Consider the following 19,178-nt stretch of genomic DNA (forward strand, 5'->3'; position numbering starts at 1 on the left):
ACCACCCTCCCTGCTTTGAACTTTGGGTCAGACCTTGAGAACAAGCCTTAACCTTCCTGACTTCCTGAGGCTGCCAGGACCTGAGGGATGAGGAGTATCAAGAAACTCCCCAGGACTTCCTTCTGGCACAGACGGTTGTTATAAATCCAGGGGATCTATCATAAATACAACATGATGCTTGTCACTGTGACAGTTTGTCAGCGCATGACAAATGGTCCAACTCTTCCCATAAAGCTCACAGCTCGTCATTCAATGCTTTCTGCCTGGCCTTACCAAGTGACATAAAAAGAGGACTGCTATGGGAATTTAAGTTATCAGCTGCATCTGTATTCGAACAGTAATGACAGCCACAGAGGAATTTTTGTGGTATATTTCTGTAAGGATGTTTCGGGGAATCTTTTTCTTTTTTCAATAAATTCCACCCTTTTGTTTCTGCACTGAACAATTACAGAGAGTTAGAATACAAAAGTCCCACACACAATAAACTGCTTAAAACAAGCACATGAATGTTAAAAATCCTTCGAGCATCTTTATTTCACAGTAACACTCACCAACCCCTTGTCTGTGTGTTAAAAGATATGCTTAGCAGGGACTTAAATGTAGATGGGTGTACTGTATATTCAGCTCTCCAAACTCTAATCATGTCTAAACAGCAATTAGCAGTTCAAACATCCTACCCTTCAGCCAAACACATCAAAGACACATTTGAAGTGTAGACTTGTCTGGAGGCATATCAAAGCTCTGTGAAAACTGCTCCTCTTCATTCTATTAGTTTCGACATCCTGCTACACAGCAATCAGCAGGTCTTGTGATAAAGGTATGCAGGTGAACAGCTTCATTCTTAGAAATGACACTGTAATAGCTATATTTAAAACTGACACTGTGTAATGCAGTGTAACATATTGCATAAAAACAATTCATCATTACACATTAAACATTACAAGCATGTCACAGTGTTCCCATTGTTTGTGTTTTGGTAAGGCTACATGATATCACACCCCACTGTTATGTGCCAAAGATTAATGTGTTAGGAAAGTGAAATCTATAGCCCATTTGATACACAAGGCTTTAAAGTGACACATGCAATGTGCTTAACATAAGGTGACAATATAATCACCACACAATGAGAAGTGCACAGGATACATATACATCAGTAGGATCAGCAGGTGTTAACGCAGTTTTAAAGAAATCACAGAGACCGACCACACACACAAAAAAAAATCCTAACACCATGACACACACTACAAAAGCAAGGTACCTGCTTATAAAAGTGTTCTCTCTCAGGTCCTCAGACAGGGTGCATAAATACTGCTTTGGAGTCAGAGGACTCTTCATAGCGTTAGTACAGGCATGGTTAAAAGACCGCTCTCTGCCTGTGGAGTGGAGAGTCCTTGTTGATGTGTATCTAACATTTGCGAGGCAAGCTTTATTTACCAGTAGCAGAATTTCAAAATCAATTCTAGTTTTGATGGGTAGTTAAGGCAGAGAACAGATGTGTTCAGACCTTCTGGTACCTCTGAGAAGGTGTGCAGATGCATTTGGAATTAACTATAATCGCTGCAAAGCTGATTTGTGGAGCTGGTGAATAGACTATTATAGTCTAATCTACTTGTTATAAAAAAATGCATACATTTCTCACAGTCTGATTTTGATCTCATGAGATGATTGATATGGTTCTTAAAATGTAGATTGCTGTCCATGATTACAACACGATTTCTAGCTTCACATGTGCTCTCTAGAGACAGAGAACAGAAATTAACTATTTTTGTTTCTGAGCTTTTGCTCCAAAAAAGAGCATTATTTTTGTATTTGTTGGTTGATTGTTGTGTAATATATTATGCTATTTAGTTGTTCTATTTTATTTTGTATTTCTGTATAATCAGTGTGAGTGAGAGCATATGGAGATTAAATAATAGTGGTCTAAGAATGGGCCTTTGCAGTACTCCAGACATAATGCTTACTCTGACTCGCAAAGTCTCCAATGGACACAAATAACTGCCTTTCCTGCAGGTACGTTCAGAACATTTTTTTAAAAAGCATGACAGTTTTCTAACTGCTATTATAAACTTACTTTGGTCAAACAGCACAGAGAGGCAAGGGCACAAGAATAGATGATTTAGCTTCCATAACATTACTGTAATTTCCCGATTATTAACCAAGGATTATACACTGATTTTGCTCAATTTCTGCAGCTACGAGGTTAATACATGGGGACAGGCTATACATGGGAATGCATTTCTTTTCTTTAATCTTCTTTAAAGCTAGATCTGATTCTGACTCATTGGGCACTACAGCATACACGGGTGTGGTTAATACATGGTTTTGTTTTTTTTAATTGGCATAAAACACTGTCCGGCGGTTTATACACAATGCAAATATATGGGAATATTACTGTAATGATTGAAGTCTCTGTGCTATGGTAAGGTCAAAAACCTGACTAATAAATGTCTAGAAGGCTATATGATATTAGATGATATTTAGGATGAGAATAGTTTTGCTGAGAAATGGTCAATTGGAGATTGGCCTATAATCAGCGATGACTGCTCCATGGAGGTTGCTCATCTTCAGAAGCGTTTTATCAACAGCTGTTTTAAGCGTTGTAGGAAATATGCCCAAGTGAGGAGAGCAGTTAATCATTTCTAATACCTCAGGTGCTTGGCAGTTGAAAAAACGTTTTTTTTTTTTTTTAATGCGGTAGGAAGAGGAAGCAACCCAGCAATTTTGTGTATTTCAGAATTCATTCAGATTTCAGAGTCAACGTGAGACATGGCACATATTATTAATATTCCTGGAGAACTTGATTCATTTCTGGACCCTAAGACACTAATATTCTGCATGAAGTACAATCATTTTGTTTGTTGAAGAATGTAGTGAACAGCATCTCTGATGGGGTTGGAGATGGTTGGATTAGTCATCAGGAGAGAAGAGAACTTCATTGGTGTTGATATTTCCATTAATGATATAAGAGAAAAGTACTGTTTGGCCCGTTTCATTTCTTTGTTGTAGTCTTTCAGTCTATTCTTAGTTGATTTCATAGTGAACCTGAAATGTTGTCTTTATTCTGACTGGCTACTTGGACTGCCTAACAACCACGCCATTCTTTCACTTGGCTTTTCCTTATGCTTTACGTTTTTACAGGTACCTGACTTGTAAAACAGGCCCAACTGCTGTTGAAATTCATCGGTGGCTAAAACAACCCTTGTTACATGGTTACATTGTAACCCTTGTGTCAAACAACCCTTTCAAAACAGACCTTTAATTCACCTCTATTGCAAAACCATCATAGTTGATAGTCGGGTTTCTTTTGATTTCATGTACAATTAAAATATCGATTTAAAATTATGCTGATCGTTTCTGAGGAACTATAACTCAAATCCAACCTAAAGCCAACCTAAAGCAGCAGTGGTGACTACACATATGTTCCCATACACCTTGCATGTCTCTTGCTTTCTTATTCCTTCATATATTTGTACTCATTCATGTAACTTCATTCATGTAACTTATAAGATGGGCTTCCATCTTCCATCAAACCATGCATTACTATGAAAATGCAATTTTAAACATGACAAACCTTCAAACAAAAGTGGATAAAATAAATCTAGCCTCCCACTGCATTTTTGGCTAATACTACTGGACTTGTATATTTCTAATCAAATGATACTACACTGGACACTAACAGCAAGATCAAAGGTCTTGAGTGATTTGCTTGATTTGGCATCTAACCACAAGTAGCACAAGACAGTTTAATTAAAGCAACAACATGCTCCCGTTTGAGGCTAATTATTAGCTCTTCCTTCCTGACCAGCAGTCTCCTTTACATCTCAAGATCATTATGTACACACAAGACTCTTAACTGTCTGCCCCAAGGACAATTGCTTATTATTACACGATATTCTGAACACATAACATAATCCTCCAAAACTCATATTTTGGCAACAGAGAAATAAATCCCCTTGCCTGCTACCATGCCCCCCCCCCCCCTTCTGCACGTGTCACCCATCGTCCAGTAGAGTTCCTGGAGAACTTCACCCAAAGTGTCAGTCACATCACTGTGACATCCCATGCTCGGTAATAATGCCCCTCTGGTGCTGCACCAAGCACAAGGCACACTCACCGCTCTAAAAATAATCCATTCACTCAGCAGCACTTTGGGATCCAGCTTCTGGACTTGATGAGGTCATGCCTATGTCACTAACTCAAACTGACATTTTCTTTCTTTTTTAAAAAAAAAATTGAACTTCACTATACCAAACCTGGAAAAAGGGCTTCGGTGCGAGACCTGGAGTGTAGTTTAACATGAAAAGGGAGCGGTGCGAGTGATATACGACTCCAGTGGATAAAGAAACCTTTTGCGGGACATATATGTCTTGTGACATCTTTTGCAAGCTCAACAAAAGCCCTCCGAACAACATCATGGATGGAGACTAAAGGCTAGAAAACGCATGTGTCTATGATGTGCCGTCACACCACATGCCGTCACTACTCTAGGGGTCTATTTACAGAATTTCCCTAAACGCAGAGTAATGGCTTTCAACTGTGTTGCTAAAGGCAATATTAGTCTTCAAATACATAAAATGTACTAGTCACAGTATGGTAAATTGCTTTACATTCTGTTCTTCACTAAAAAAAAAAAAAACAGTTATGGAAATCTCATGGGAGGAAGTGTGTTTTCAGTTTGTTCGTAAGGCTGGGAATTGAACCGAAACCTTTTTTTAAACATAATTCTCCATTCAGCTATTGATTTGTTGAAGGACAACCTCACAAATACCCCTCTCAAAGGCATCTCAGGTTTATATGGCACCATAGGAAATTTACACCTGACTGCTTTGTCCTATCGACAAACTCCCAACCTCTGCTTCCCCCTCAATTAGTGGACACATTGTCCTTTGAAAATGCGACAATTGTTGGTTTTGCAAATAACCTTTAGAATGTGAGGTGATTCCCAGTCAAATCAACCCAGCTCCCTCTTCAGAGAGGAAGCTGTGCTGTAAAAGCAAGCATATCCATGTGCACATGCAATTCAATTTCCTGTCGAACGGCCAAGCGATTGGTGAATCAGACTGAAAGCATGATATGACTCAGATGATGCTTTTGAAGGAGCATCAGCTATTCAAGTAGTTTTTCAAAAACTGAAAAGGGCCTTGCACATCAGTGATGGGCAGCAAATTACAGAGGACAGAAGGACAGCACTTAGTTGTAATGCTGAAGCAAGGTAAGCCAATTACATCTGCTAAGGGTCAGTCAACAAATTGTATTTTAAAAAAGAAAAATGGTTCACTGATATCTTCATGAAGCACATAACGATGCACAGACACAGCATGCAATCAGCCTGACATTTGTGCCCCATAACTTTGGTTCACCCTTATTTCCTATCTCCCCATGTTGAGGACTGTTAACTCACTGAACCGAGAATAATGATACACAACAAGGCAGAACTAGATTTGCTGTTAACAAGCCTGTACAGGAAATACCAGAAAGCATGTTGAGGGAGGTCAGGTCAGATACAGGGTATTAGATTTAGCGCTGAACTACTGACCCGAAGGACCCCCAAAAAAACTTAGGAGGTAGGCTACATTGGAGCTTCATCATGAGCTTGCCACTTACGCTGGAGTCTTCAGAGTACATTAATACATGGAAATACAGTAACCCCAGCGAAAAATGTGAAGACATGGGGAATCGGGAGATGGCAAAGAATAATTTGTGGGAAGTGTTTTATCGGCAAGAGAAACATTTGACAGCAGCCTACACACACGGGCTGTGGATCTCGCGTTGGCAAAAGAAGAAGGCTAGACTGTCTCCGAAAATCCACCCGCCTCGAGGAAAAGTCTCCCACTGTAGGCTACAATGTGATGTAGGATAGAACAGATAAAGACTGTGCGAGCTGAGTTTGATTAGACATACTCACGCTGGTTTATAAAAAAGATTTAAACAACTTTAGTTGAGAAGAGACATTCCGACAATCCGATGTCGGACCTGATATATTCCTCAACCTGCCGGTGAAAAAGAAGTGTCATCTCCATACTAGCGATGTCCTTCTTTGATTTGAACTCGGCAGGTGTTGGAAATTAGATGATAATACACTAGACGCATCACAGTGTATTTGCAAGAATCACAATTTGGCTATATATGTACTTTACGCAAAATATGAATTAGAAACGGAAGCTCATAGATACGATGAGCAAACCCTCTAGCACTGGGGGTGTTGGGTGCAGCTTGTGCAGGGCGTATCACAGATTTCGAATGTGCATTGAGCACACCTCGCCTTGCTTTGCCAATATGCTAATTGCTTTAGAACCATGCTAATAAAACACAAACTATCCAATTTAACGTCTAATTATCATCCTGATGCGGCGTTGTATATTAAGGGCATCCCAAATCATTGTGGAATAAAAGTAAATGTTTGAAATACTGCATCGTTAAACTGATATAGGAGAAGACGAGAAAACCCATTAATGACTATATAACAATTCACGATATACCACAGAGCCAAATGAGTCCAAAATTGATGATCCCACAGCGGGCAACGACATGATAGCTGTTAACAGGATCAAATGTTTCTGCCTCGATACAGAGTAACAGCGATGCATAGCCATACAGGGCAACTATGGTCTGTCTTGAGTACAAATAATCTATTTTGTTTGTGGTATTACAACATTTCACACAGAAAACACCCGGCTACCGCACACGGTCGAGATAAACACATGATAAACCAGAAATGGATCCGTTTCATTTACCTGAGAACCCATAGGGAGCATCGGTTCTAGATTAAAACAATTCTGACCCTCTTGTGAAAATATCCTCCTCCCTTCTGGAGAAATGTTGGTCTATCGATGGATAATAGCGAAATAAATCACGAATATCCACAGCTGACAAGACACGTTAAAACGGTGACCTACTTCCGAAGTAGCATGCTCAAGACAATATTCATTCGCTGCATTCGCCAGACCTGCTGTTGCGCTGGGACATCTAGCTGGTAACACATCGTTAGATCGGTTCGAAACTGCGTGTTGGACACGGTGGTTTCATCGACCAAGGGACATTTTACACCAACAAACTACGGCTTCAGCCTATATGTTCTCGGAAAACGCCAAATGCTCTTGGATGTCGGAATTTCCTCTGCTCGGTGCCAGTAGCCTAAAGCCCACTGCCCATGTCAACACCAATGATATTACGTAATCTACACCACTCTGTTGGTCCCACCTTAAACTTCCACGAGAGCCACGGCAAGGTGATGTCGAAATCAATATTGATCCAAAAGTTTTGCGCAACTAAGAAAGTGCACAATCAAGATAACACATATTCTTCCTGAGTCAGGTCCAATCGCGAATACCCTGGCTTTAGCAAAACCACATTTCTACCAATGGCAACAAAGGACCGTGTGACGTGTCGTTGCCCCAATGAAATAAACTACCAAGCTATTTGGCTTTTCTTCACTAATGACTCTATGAAGAAATTAAATTAGATTACCCCCACTTCTTCCACTTTGAGAAGCCACCAACGAAGGTCTTGGTCGTAAGTGAGATGCGAGTTGAAATGAGGAGTCCAGGAGTGGGGGAGGGGAGGAGCGCATTTGGGGATATTCCTCCCTCTACTTTGGCTACCCGTCTGGTACACTCTCCCCACAATTGGATGGGCTCAGTTATACATCACCCCTCAGTTCACTCCATACTAATGAATGATTGTTACAATTGGTGAACATTCCGTATAAGCTCTTGACTTTGTAGTGTTAACATACGTTGGCAGCTCAATTTGGCTCAATAATTCTAGCCTATACGACTTTTGGTTAGTAAAAGACGTGTTTAAAATCAAGTGATTTACAGTAGCCTATAATATTAATTTCCCTCCGATTGTCTGTTAAGTAGGCCTATTGGCACTGAATAATCTTAAATGAAGGCCAAAAAGAGAAAAAGGCGCTCAGTGGTCTATTGGTAATTTTAGATGGTCTCTGGGCTTTGCGTGTAAATTTTCATTTGAAATGCTAACCATAGTATTACTTGGCTTAGTAGTTAATTAAAAATATTCTAATGCTAGAATGGTATGCCATGTGCCTAGGTTTATGGGACAGAAATTTGACTGCTCTCACTAGTTAACATTTTGCTAATTCAGAACGTTGGCTAGCTCCCGATACAGTCTTGGCGCTGACCTTAGTGCTGAAATACAGTTGCGCAGCATAGCTTAGCTATCAACATAGTTGATCTATTACCAAGGAGTTTCATACGCAGCGGTGACACTAAGAAGTACAAATGTGCCACAAACTGTAATCTAGCATACACTTACAACTACAACAGGGGTGCATTATCTTAGTAAAAATTTGTGAGATATTGCTATTACAAAATGTCCGTCACTACAACATTACAGATGCTGAATTCACTCACTCACGTCAACATTGGAGGATAAGGGTCCACACCTGACATGCTGTTAAATAACTTCAGCTAAATTATTTGAGACAAGGTATACAGAAATGGAGAACACTGGGTGATGTCTAATGGTTCTCCATTTTCACCAGAGCCTTACCACTGCACCACCACCTAAAGGAGAAAAAAAAAGATTTCACCTTGACATCTACGAGGTTCTCACTGAGGCAGCCACTGCCGTGCAGAACTATTCAATAGGAACAATTGCAACGGGAGCAACTACACATCTGTCAGAGCTTACTATTCATAGCAGCTGTTCCTTTTAAACGCTTGATAAATGTATGAAGCAGAAATGATACATCTTTAATTTACACAGAGGATTTCAAAGGTTTATATACGGAAGCTATGACTACATCTACAACAACTACACCTGTCATGTCTTGTAGAACACCCCACCATCATTCCTTTCTTTAAAAAAAAGGAACAGTCTTAAATAGCCAGCAAGATTACAAAATACCTCAAAATGTCCAGGGGGACTTGGGAGTAAGAACATTACACTGATTGTGAGTGACAAGGGAAGCTGGCAGAGTCATTTAACAAAGCCTGTTAATTTTTGGTGGATGATCTCAACCTTTGCGGTGCTGTCAGAGGCACAAGGTGACAATCCGGGGGGATTTTGGCACTCGTTACGATGTGTGAGACAGCAGGAGACAGCGACATGGACCAGACACCAAGGCCGGTGTTGTTAGAGCCGGGCCGGCATGTCTGACTGGCAGGATATTTCACAGGTACCGTGAAGTGTCACGTCTCTATGGCTGTTTTACATCATTAGTCAAGATGACAAAACTCAGGATGGGGGGCGGGTGGGTGATTGTCACTGGCTTTCATGCACTGAGATAGGGGTGGTGAGGACAAAAATGGAGTGATGGATTTATGATCACACAAGGCAGTGGAAATGGCAGTGAAAAGGCAGAGGCAGGCTTCTCATAGCTTTGTGGAAATACTGCTTTTGTGGCCCCTGTCAAGCGCGTCTGCAGCCAACGACCTCTGTCTAGCCAAGAGCATATAGGTCACCCACCTGACCATCACCCAAAGGGGGTGACCGGAAACAGACACGTCAGTGCACACAGGTCTTTGACCTCATCTTACCACTGAACACACACACACACAAACACGTGCATGTCTGCCTCCACACAAAGATAGACAGACACAAAAATACACACACACATACACGCACACACATTCCAAGTCTCTCTGTTGCTCAAGCTACTTTGTGTGTGTGTGTGTGTGTGTAGGCTGGGAGGTGTAAAGAAAAACCCAGTCCATTTCCGTTTGGTGATCATCACGACACACACAGTGACAGCTCCATGCCACCCATCTGCATGCTGACATTTAACGCAGCGACGGCCGGGGACGAGGGAACAGATATTTAAGACGCGCTGCTGACGCTCGCCCACTGAGTCACCTAACTCAGACGACAGACCCCGGCGCATCGGTGTTGACTTGAACGCGAGGTTCCTCCGCAAACAACAAAAAAAAAAAAAAAACATTGCCCTGGGATGAACTTCAAACCACACACCACTACCCCCGACCCCCAAAAAACTCAGCCAGCTGTCAGCCAGTGTGCCGTTAACAACCCACACTCAGGTGATCTCCCCACCGATGAGGCTCCGTTCGCTCGTCAGGAAGCCCTGCTCATGTTCTCCTTTCAGCATCCTCGTCCTCCCATGGAGTCGGTGGCACTTTCAGCAGGTTGGCGCGCAAGAGCCCATCTTAATGCCCTCAACACTGTCGGGCTGTCAAGGTAATTTACAGAAAACAGCCGGAGTGCGCTCCTGACCACGGGAGAGATTTTCTCTTTTATGATAGCTTTGACCTCTGAGGTGACAGTCGCGAATGAACAGCACTTAACGCGGTCAAGAACTCACCATTCTCCCAGTAATCCTATTTGCTATTAATCTGCTTGATAAGACGATATGCATCAATTAGGTGATGAAAACAACTGCCTTGGGGTTCTACATATTCAGTGACTTAGATCTCACACAGAAATAGCTCTGCGATCCTTTCTATTTTTTCTCCCAGGTTTGATCTCAAGCCAGCATGGCTGCCAGACGGTGTTCTATGGAAAGAATCACAAATTAGTGTGTGCTTTCATGTTTGGCCATAGGAATGTACACTCTCTAGAGTTTTATCCTTGGCTTGGTCTTATCAAGCGATCAGGTGTGTCTTCACACACAGCCATTCAGCGGGGGAAAAAAGACCATGGAGAAACCGACTGGTCAAGAATGCCAGTGGTTTACAGTAACACAACTCAGGTAGCCAGATTGACCTTCCTGTTCAGTGGCTATGGACGATGTTTGAGGAGTGAAAGTGATCCGGTGGAGTTCATCCTGAAAGGTCTGGTTGGAACTTCCCATCTACATATTTAGCCCTCTTGGATGGATAGCTTTATGAACTTTCAGTTTTGATTTTTGGAAAACCAGTTCACTGATAATCAGACTGACCCTTAGCTCACCCCTTAGCAGTAAATGCCAGTAGATCAGTTCTAGGTCATCTCTAGAGGTCAGTGGCTGTGAACTCTGAAGCTTGCAAACACATCTCAATCCCCCCAACCCCCACCCACACAACTTTCACCGAAACAAACACACAAATGTACTCACATTTCATATGACTGTTTACATGACCTGTAAACAGTTAAATATATTTGTGTTCCAGTCCCCCCATTCCACTACTCAAGTACGACTCGACACACTCCAACCAGCTCTGTAAATGATACTCTGAATGTGCCTCTGATATACACTAAGGAGCAATGCCTCCTGAATACAACACAGAGGTGAAGACACAGATAAATGCTAACGGAGGAATGTGTACAGAGTGCTCGCAATGTATTCATTATGTAAATAGAGAATTATTCTGTCACTCAACGAGTAGGTCTGTCAGCAGCAGTATCATTTAAATAAACACTCAGCGGCCAAATTCTGCTGTGATTTCCTCACCCAGCATAAGCATTCAGAGTCGGCCTGCGAGATAACATCTTCTATATTTACGTCTAAGACAACAGTTTATGTTAAATGACAAACCTATTCAAAAATGTAAATAAACACAAGTGCCAAGAAGTAATAATACATTGTTACCTTGATAAAAACTCTGACAAAAATTGCTTTATGAACTCTGTAAACCATATAATAACACAGTAATAGCACTACTTACTGAGTGCAAGTTTACAAATTCTAACTCCCTTGATGCAAATGATGGTCATACTTACATAATCAGACAATCAGACCCTTTATAAGTAAAAAGACAATTGAGACCAAAGAAACAATTCATGTTCATTGAAAGTGCATACCAGATGACACATTCAAACCAGCAGAAAAAAATAATTGTGCCTTTGCACCGAGATCTGTAATATGAAAAGCTACTAGGGGTGCGACGGATCACAAAACTCATGGTTTGATTTGTATCATGGTTTTGAGTGATGGATCGGATCATTTTTATCGGATCGGATCTTTTTTTTTTTTTGAGCACAGAAAAGCGAGAGAGAGAGAAATATAGGCTAACTTTGCTTTCTATTTAGATGTAATACTCACAGAACAGTGTGGATTGAATTTCACAGCAGTTCCACCTCTTCGCCTGTATCCATGATGATCACTGTCAACTAAATACCGATCATTATCAGTTTGCAACGGTTAAGCAAAGTAGGAAGTAACATTAGGAATCCCTGATCAATGTGATGAATCTACGCCCATGAAAATGCTAGGTTTGGAAACATTTCCCATTGGAGAGAACCCAGACCCCCTTCACAAAGTGAAACAAAGTGAGTGAATCTGGTGAAACCAGGCTAACTGTCAACTGCTTTAAACCAGCTTTCTCTTTCTCTTTTCATGGTAACTCAGCATCGAGATGTTGGGAATTATTACTTTAACAAGTAACAGTGCCAGTAACACTGTATTTCATGTAGGCTATGTGCCAAACCATTAAGAGTGGTCCAAGCGGGTCACAGATCAACATTGGTCCGTTGCACCCCGAAATGCTACACTATAATGAGCTCAGCCTACTGCAGTTAAGTGGACCTTGTGACTTGTGACTAAAACATAACTGATAGGGGAAGCGCTGTATGTGTTTATGTGCATGTGTTTGAGTATGTGTACGTCTTGTACTTTCATTTGGTCGAGTTTGTTAGGAGACACTTGGGGGTGACAGTTTGCCACCTCTGATCAGATAGGAAATGGCACAGGCAGGCTTGTTAGCTGCTGCGCGTTGCAAGTCGTCTTCAAAGAGACACGGGGTACAGGAGGAGAGGTGACAGGGACTGCTCAGGAGGAGTGTGCTACAAGCTGCCAGAGTAGGCCCGTTCAGTGTACGTACGGCACTACATGTCCTGTCAAATCACACATCTGTTTATTTTGTGACTTCCTTGCTTGGTTTGTTTCTTCCATCCGCTCGTTTCTCTTTTCTTCCACTGTTCCTTCCTTTGTCTCTGTCCTTCCTCCTCCCTTTTTTCTTTCCATCCTTTCCTGTTTTTCCCTTTCCTTTTTATCCATTTTCCTTCCTTCCATTCTGTCTTCCTTCCTTCCATTCTGCCATTCTTTCTCTCTTTCTTTCTTTTTTTTTTTTCACTCCTGCTTACCCTAGCTCCTATATCTCATGGTTAAAAACAAAACCAAGTGGCACTTAGTCTTTGACACACATCGATGATGAAGTGGTTTCTCGGCTGTTGTTGTCTTTCCAAAGCAGGAGGTGGCTCACACATCTCTCTCCATCTCAAGGACATTCAATGGCCCGTTGCGCTGGGAACCACTCTACTCTGTGACCCACCTACGCCACCTCCATCTGTAGACGCACAACCTCTTCATGCCAGACATGCACAAGGACGTGCTGGTTGTTCTTTCTTTATTTTTGTCACTCTTTCTCTCCCTCTCTCTCTCTCTCTTTCTCTCTCTCATTTATCCCCCTCTCATAAATGGGATTTATTGCCCTCTTCATGTAAACAGTTAATCGAGAGCGATAACCCAGTGAAGAGGATTCTTCTTCGCTCCGCTCTCATCCACCACAGCTGCGTACAGTACGAACCAACAGCTGAGCTGGGTTTTGGTGACAACCAACCGCCTCCCCTACCCACCCCCACACCTCCTCCTCCTCCTTGCCTCCTCCTCTGTCTCCTCAGCCACTGACTGCAACACAGCTCCCCCCCCACCAGCCCCCTGCACAGAACCCCCCTCTCCTCCTAACAGACCAGTAAATCTCCCAGCTGTGTCTTTGGCCCGGGCCCAGGTGGTGTCTGATGTGTTTAAGGTTTTTTGGCCATATGAAGTGAATTATCTGCTACAAACAACTGTGTGGGCCAGCCTGAAAAATGCCCCAGACGGGTGACTTAGTTGTAGAGACAGAATCATAACACGCACATGCACACACACACACACACACACGCACAGACATGTACAGATAAATGTGCTGCACACCCTGACACAGATGTACACACACCCTGACAGAGACACAGACATACATAAACACATATGAACACAGACACAAACAGATTAACACACATGCACACGCCCTGAAACAGACACACACACACACACACACACACACACACACACACACACACACACACACACACAGACACTGCGGTGGTGAGCGTGACGCTGAGGTATTAGGAGCTACGGAGTAGAAACAGCTTTCTCAAGTGAGGCGAGAGATTTTTCACAGTTTGCTTTCTCTGGAGGATTCTCTTCACGATAAAAGGCAGCAGTGGGGGAGTGGGGGACTGGGGGGGGGGGGTTTGTAGACCCAGTGATTCCACTACTCAGGCAGGCAGGCAGACAGGCTGTATCACAGTAGCACAGCACAGCTCAGCGCAACACAACGCGGCGTAGTGCAGCTAAGCACAGCCCCGACACGCCACGGAACAATGATTAAAACAAACACGCCACTTCGCATCGTCCCACTCGGGCCAAACCCGACACACACCAGCGGCGTCTAGAACAGCACAGCGTGACAGAATCAGGAACAAGGGGTGGGTGGAGGGTGCCTCCACCACCTCCACCATGTCCCAACTCCCCCAGGGGAAAACGATCTCTTCCACTTACATACTGTCCACTCAATCAATCACTAATTCACAAAATAGCACTGTTCACAAAATCACACTGAGCGCTGAATCTGCACCGACACTTGAAGGCAAATAACACATGGGACTTTGAAATTCTGTCGGTCTTGTTTTCTCACTGAAACCCAAGGAGGACTAGTACATGAGTAAATCATTGCCTCACAGGGGATTTGAGAATGTAAGTGAGACACCATGTAACAGTGCCTTCTTTGCATACTTAACACTTTTACTGAGGAAATCTGCGTGCCTAAGGTGGTGGGCAAATACCTTTAAAAATCTATAATTTGCCCATTTAAGGGACTAATATTGTATATCAAGGGAAGTACTGGCAAATTAAAGAGCAACGACAGAGCATTTGTCATAAGGAAATGGGCGTAAAATGGCTGTAGCACAGCAGCCCCCATTGTAGTTTGAGAAGGTTATGGACCATTAGTCTAAATGCCAATTTGCTGAGCACAAGCTGCCGTCTGTGCGGTTGGTGATCACAGATGATTTGCTCAGCACAAGATGTCCTGCCGTATAAACGCAACGTGTTTTGTTCGATGAATCAGCCGTAAGGTCACCATCTATATGCAACTCGAGAGTCTGTACTAGCGTTTGGGTTTGTTACTGCCATAGTGATGATGTCATGGGCCTGTCCGCCTAGGGAGCTACAGTAACTCCACTTTCTGTTTTTCTCTCTCTCTCTCTCTCGCCATTTTATGGTCTTAATTTGTAAAAAGGCCACCAAGATCAGCTTGATCCATTTGGCTATCCTCAAAGCCATAACAAGCACTTATGTCCCTGCACAAACACATATTTGATGCCTCCTAACAATGTTTAGCATACGCAGGACATTGGGCAAACAGCCGTACTTTGGAGGTTATCAGGGAATGACCATGAAAGCCATCGCCTACTTCATGGCCCCAATCTGACAATGATCTAGTAGCGTAAGGTAAAATTGGATTTCACGGTCCGGCAAGCAGTGCAGCTCCACCGAGATCCCTCATTAGACAGCTCTCGGAGAAAAGTAAACACGAGCCCGGATTCAAACATTAACTCAGCATGTTTCCAAACATTGCCTACCATACACAAGAGCATGTATGCCTCTCGCTGCCCCACCACCACTCCGACTCCTGATTTAATCAACTACATCCATCCGAAGAGAAACGGGAGGCAAGTTTACACTGTTATGTTTGCATTCTTTTGCAAAAGCCCCCACAACCTAGTGAGGTCAAAGCTGGGGGGGGGGGGGGGCATATTTGTGCAGTGGTATGACGGCAACTCTAATGACTCTTCACATTAAGGACTGAATCAAATGTCCTGACGAGTTCAACTTTCAAGGCTTTCATAAAGCTAATCCAATAATTATAGCCCATTAACACTTAAATTAATTTCGGTGATGAGGTGAGTGCTGGACTCGCCTATACAGTGACACACTCTTCAGGCAGTTTTAGGATTCAACACACACACACACACACACACACACACACACATATACACACACAAATGCTTTTCTCTGGTCAGCTGGCCCTCCGGCAGTCTGTCAGCTAGCGCAAGAAAGCACAATTGTACTGAAAAACACAAAGAGTTCTTGTATCTTTTATACAGTGTTTTGCACAACATTACAGAGGATCCTTGGACATGGTCATGCAGTGGACTGGAGACTAGAGTGACCTCGGGAGCGGCCCTACGACAGGGCGACTTTCTACAGCAGTGAAAACGAATCAACACTTCTTGGCAGAGGGCAAAGTGCAAAGATCGTTCAGCGTCACCTCGGAACCTACACCCGCCACAACACTGGGTGGTCCTCTTTCTTTTCCACAAATAACATATGCTCAAGGGGGAACACGCATACACATGTGTGTACGCGCATGCATAGCAAACACACAGATAAATACTCTCTCAGGAGTGTACTCACACACGTACGCACCTACAGTAACACACAGACACACACACAGACACACACACAAACTTACTTACTCGCGCTAAGTTACAATGCCAAAGCAACAGTGTTAAACTCAAAGAGAGGACTATCAATTACTTTAAATCTGCCAAATGAACTCAAAGCTTCTCCAAAACATAGGTCTTACTTGGCCTTTGTAATGACATAGCTGACTAACTGGCCAAAAAAATGTAATACGCTTCTAAGAAGTATCCGTGGTGTATTATTACACATCATTTTCATTCATGGACTCAGAGGAGAGTTTTCTTGCCAAATTGGAACTGCTCTAGTTCAACAGAGAAAAAGAGAGTGAGGGGGGGGGGGACACTCAATATACAGGAGGTAATTTTCTAATGTACTTGCTGCATTAATGGAACTGAAATGGAATTGACACCCGACCTCTCTGGGTAACTGCCACATTTTAAATAACCAACAGGACACCACCTCTGCCGCCCCTGGCTCCTCGAGAGGCGGAAAGGAGAGCAGCAGGACTTGCCAGCGGGGCACTTTTTTGCCGGGGTGAATAGGATTATGCACTGGCTTCATGTATGGTTTAGGGCTTTTATTCATAATGGATTACAAATGAGCAGCGAAATTTATTTGAGTCCACTGTAGAAGGACGCGGCGCGCGCGGTCTGAATCTGATGAGAGCCCACGCATCTGGAAATGGCCTGTGCGCTATTATGTTTGTCAGGAATTATTTATTATCCATTAAAAGACAGACCGCCTCAGTAATGACGACCTTCGGTCACGCTGCTGCTTGTGTTGAAGGAAGGGGGAAAAAAACATTGTTATCGTAAAGATTGATTAGTTGCCACTGTCTGACTGCTTTGTTGTTTCATACTGCAGTTTGCACCTCCAGGACCTTGATAATTAGTAGCCTATCATGTTCAGGGTTTGTGCTCTTAAGTGATCAAGAAAGGGTTAAACACAGCAGAGAACAACACAGACACACACAAACACACACACACACATACTGTTTATCTCTCAATCGTTCTCCATCTTTCTCCCTCAAAAAAGAAACTTACAAACACAATTACTCACACATAGCCATTGTACTGCCACTCATATTGTTTATCCTTCTCTCAATCGTTCTTCTCTCACACACACACACACACACACACACACACACACTCACACACTCTAACACCAACTCTGCCTTTATGTGGGAATATGGTTTGTGTGCACCCATTCTAGATTTGTCTCTTTCTAAGTGTAGTCTCTTTCTCTGTTTCTCTCTCTCTCACACACACACGCATACACACAGAGGGAGAGAGATAGAGAGATGTCAATCAAATGTATTGGTTTATTAAAGTAAAGTACTAAAGTTACAAAATAAAAATAAAATTGGTAACACTTTCTGAACCCAGTATCCATAAAGAATTATAAACATAGGTCTATTCATAAGGTTACAAAACATTCACAAAGCTATAAAATGATTGACATAAGTCTTTAACTATTTAATTACTAGTCTTGACTGCACTTCTAAAGTGTTATGGCTTGCAACTTGGTATCACAATGCATTAAGCTATACAGCTCATTTAAACTCTTTAAACTCTGTAATGCCATCATTTATGTGATCATTGCCACTTTCAAGAGGTGAAAGAAGCTAGTGCATTACAGTAATGATAGCCTACCATGCGGTTTGACTCCCCATTAGGAGGAATTATGATTACTTTATATATAAACCCTTTATGAACACGTCTATAATACTTGCCATGCCATAAAATCATGTTTGTTCACAAAATGCCTTTTGCTTATGAGTGGTTCAGAACAGCTTGCAGTTGATAATTTAGGTTTGACCTATTCAATACCGATATTCGATAAGCTAACAGCTTTTTAACCACTACACAAAGCAGAACCAGAACCGATAAAGAAGCGCCCACATACAAGACAGAAAAAGAGCAGGGTGTATGTGTGTGTAGATTGGGGAAGCAGCTAATGTTCGATTCAACCTGATCGCTCGCTATAGTGAGTGAGGGTGGTCTTAGAGAATCAGCGTGTGAAGAAAACGGTCAAAACGTGGCAGTACTCTCTCTGCAAACATGCATTTAGTGAACTTCTCACTCCTAAGAAGATGCCGCGATAGGCTACAACAACACATCTAGGTTACTACCTTGCGGTCGGGCGCAACCAGCAAGCCAGATATATGAATGGTCTTTAGAACTGCCACCGTAACTTAATATCCCTTTTAAAGAGGCGTTAAAGTTTCCATACAAGTATCCAAGAGCTTCCTACAAGACAATGTAACGAGGATACCATTTGGTTATCGACACATACCTCAATGCCAAGCTCCGTGTGCCATGGGTGTAGATGTTTTTATGGATATGAAAACATAGGCTGGAGTGAGTTGCGTCGTAGTAGTATCTGTATCCAGTTGAGTTGAGCCGAGCCTCTAGTCCTCTACGGATCTGCAACTAAATGTACAAGGTCTACTCTGTCTTCATTCTTCGTTGCGCTCACTCAAAACTCAGAAAACACAAAGACAAGTATTCAGAGGTATTAATTACTGAGAAACACTCTCGGTTACTTTCACCGAACCATGTTTTTTTTTACATAACAGCATCATCCTCCGCTCTCTCCGTGTTGACGCATCACATGGGCAATATGGAGTTCTTAAAGGGCCACGCACAAGTGCAAAAACGAGTGTGGCAGTTTACAGTACAAACGAGGGAGGCTACATTAACATAATACGCCCATGGATTGTCCCGTGATTGGCAGATGCTTACCCAGTCAATTTAGCATCATTTTGATGTAAAGGCTTAGATAGTTTTAATAGACGTTGGTTGGTGGCAAA

General features: G+C 42.6%; 1 protein-coding gene across 4 annotated transcripts in view; it reads right to left on the reverse strand.

The window, feature by feature from the left end:
* bahd1 (bromo adjacent homology domain containing 1) overlaps positions 1 to 18,968 on the reverse strand; it is a 31,259-nt gene extending 12,291 nt beyond the window's left edge. For 2 of the 4 annotated variants that reach the window (XM_076300576.1, XM_076300575.1), the window contains exon 1: positions 18,662 to 18,968. The gene's annotated coding sequence lies outside the window, so the exon portion shown is untranslated. Of the gene's footprint in view, positions 1 to 6,734; positions 7,109 to 18,661 lie in introns of those variants that run through there. The other 2 variants (XM_076300578.1, XM_076300577.1) reach the window with 1 other exon arrangement.
* Positions 18,969 to 19,178: the final 210 nt, after the last annotated feature.

Source organism: Alosa pseudoharengus, unplaced genomic scaffold (genome assembly GCF_046254945.1).
Source record: "Alosa pseudoharengus isolate Yale_2024_CS ecotype anadromous, Long Island Sound unplaced genomic scaffold, YU_APseudo_1.1 YU_APseudo_1.1_scf_22, whole genome shotgun sequence".
In the NCBI taxonomy this organism is placed as follows: Eukaryota; Metazoa; Chordata; class Actinopteri; order Clupeiformes; family Clupeidae; genus Alosa; species Alosa pseudoharengus.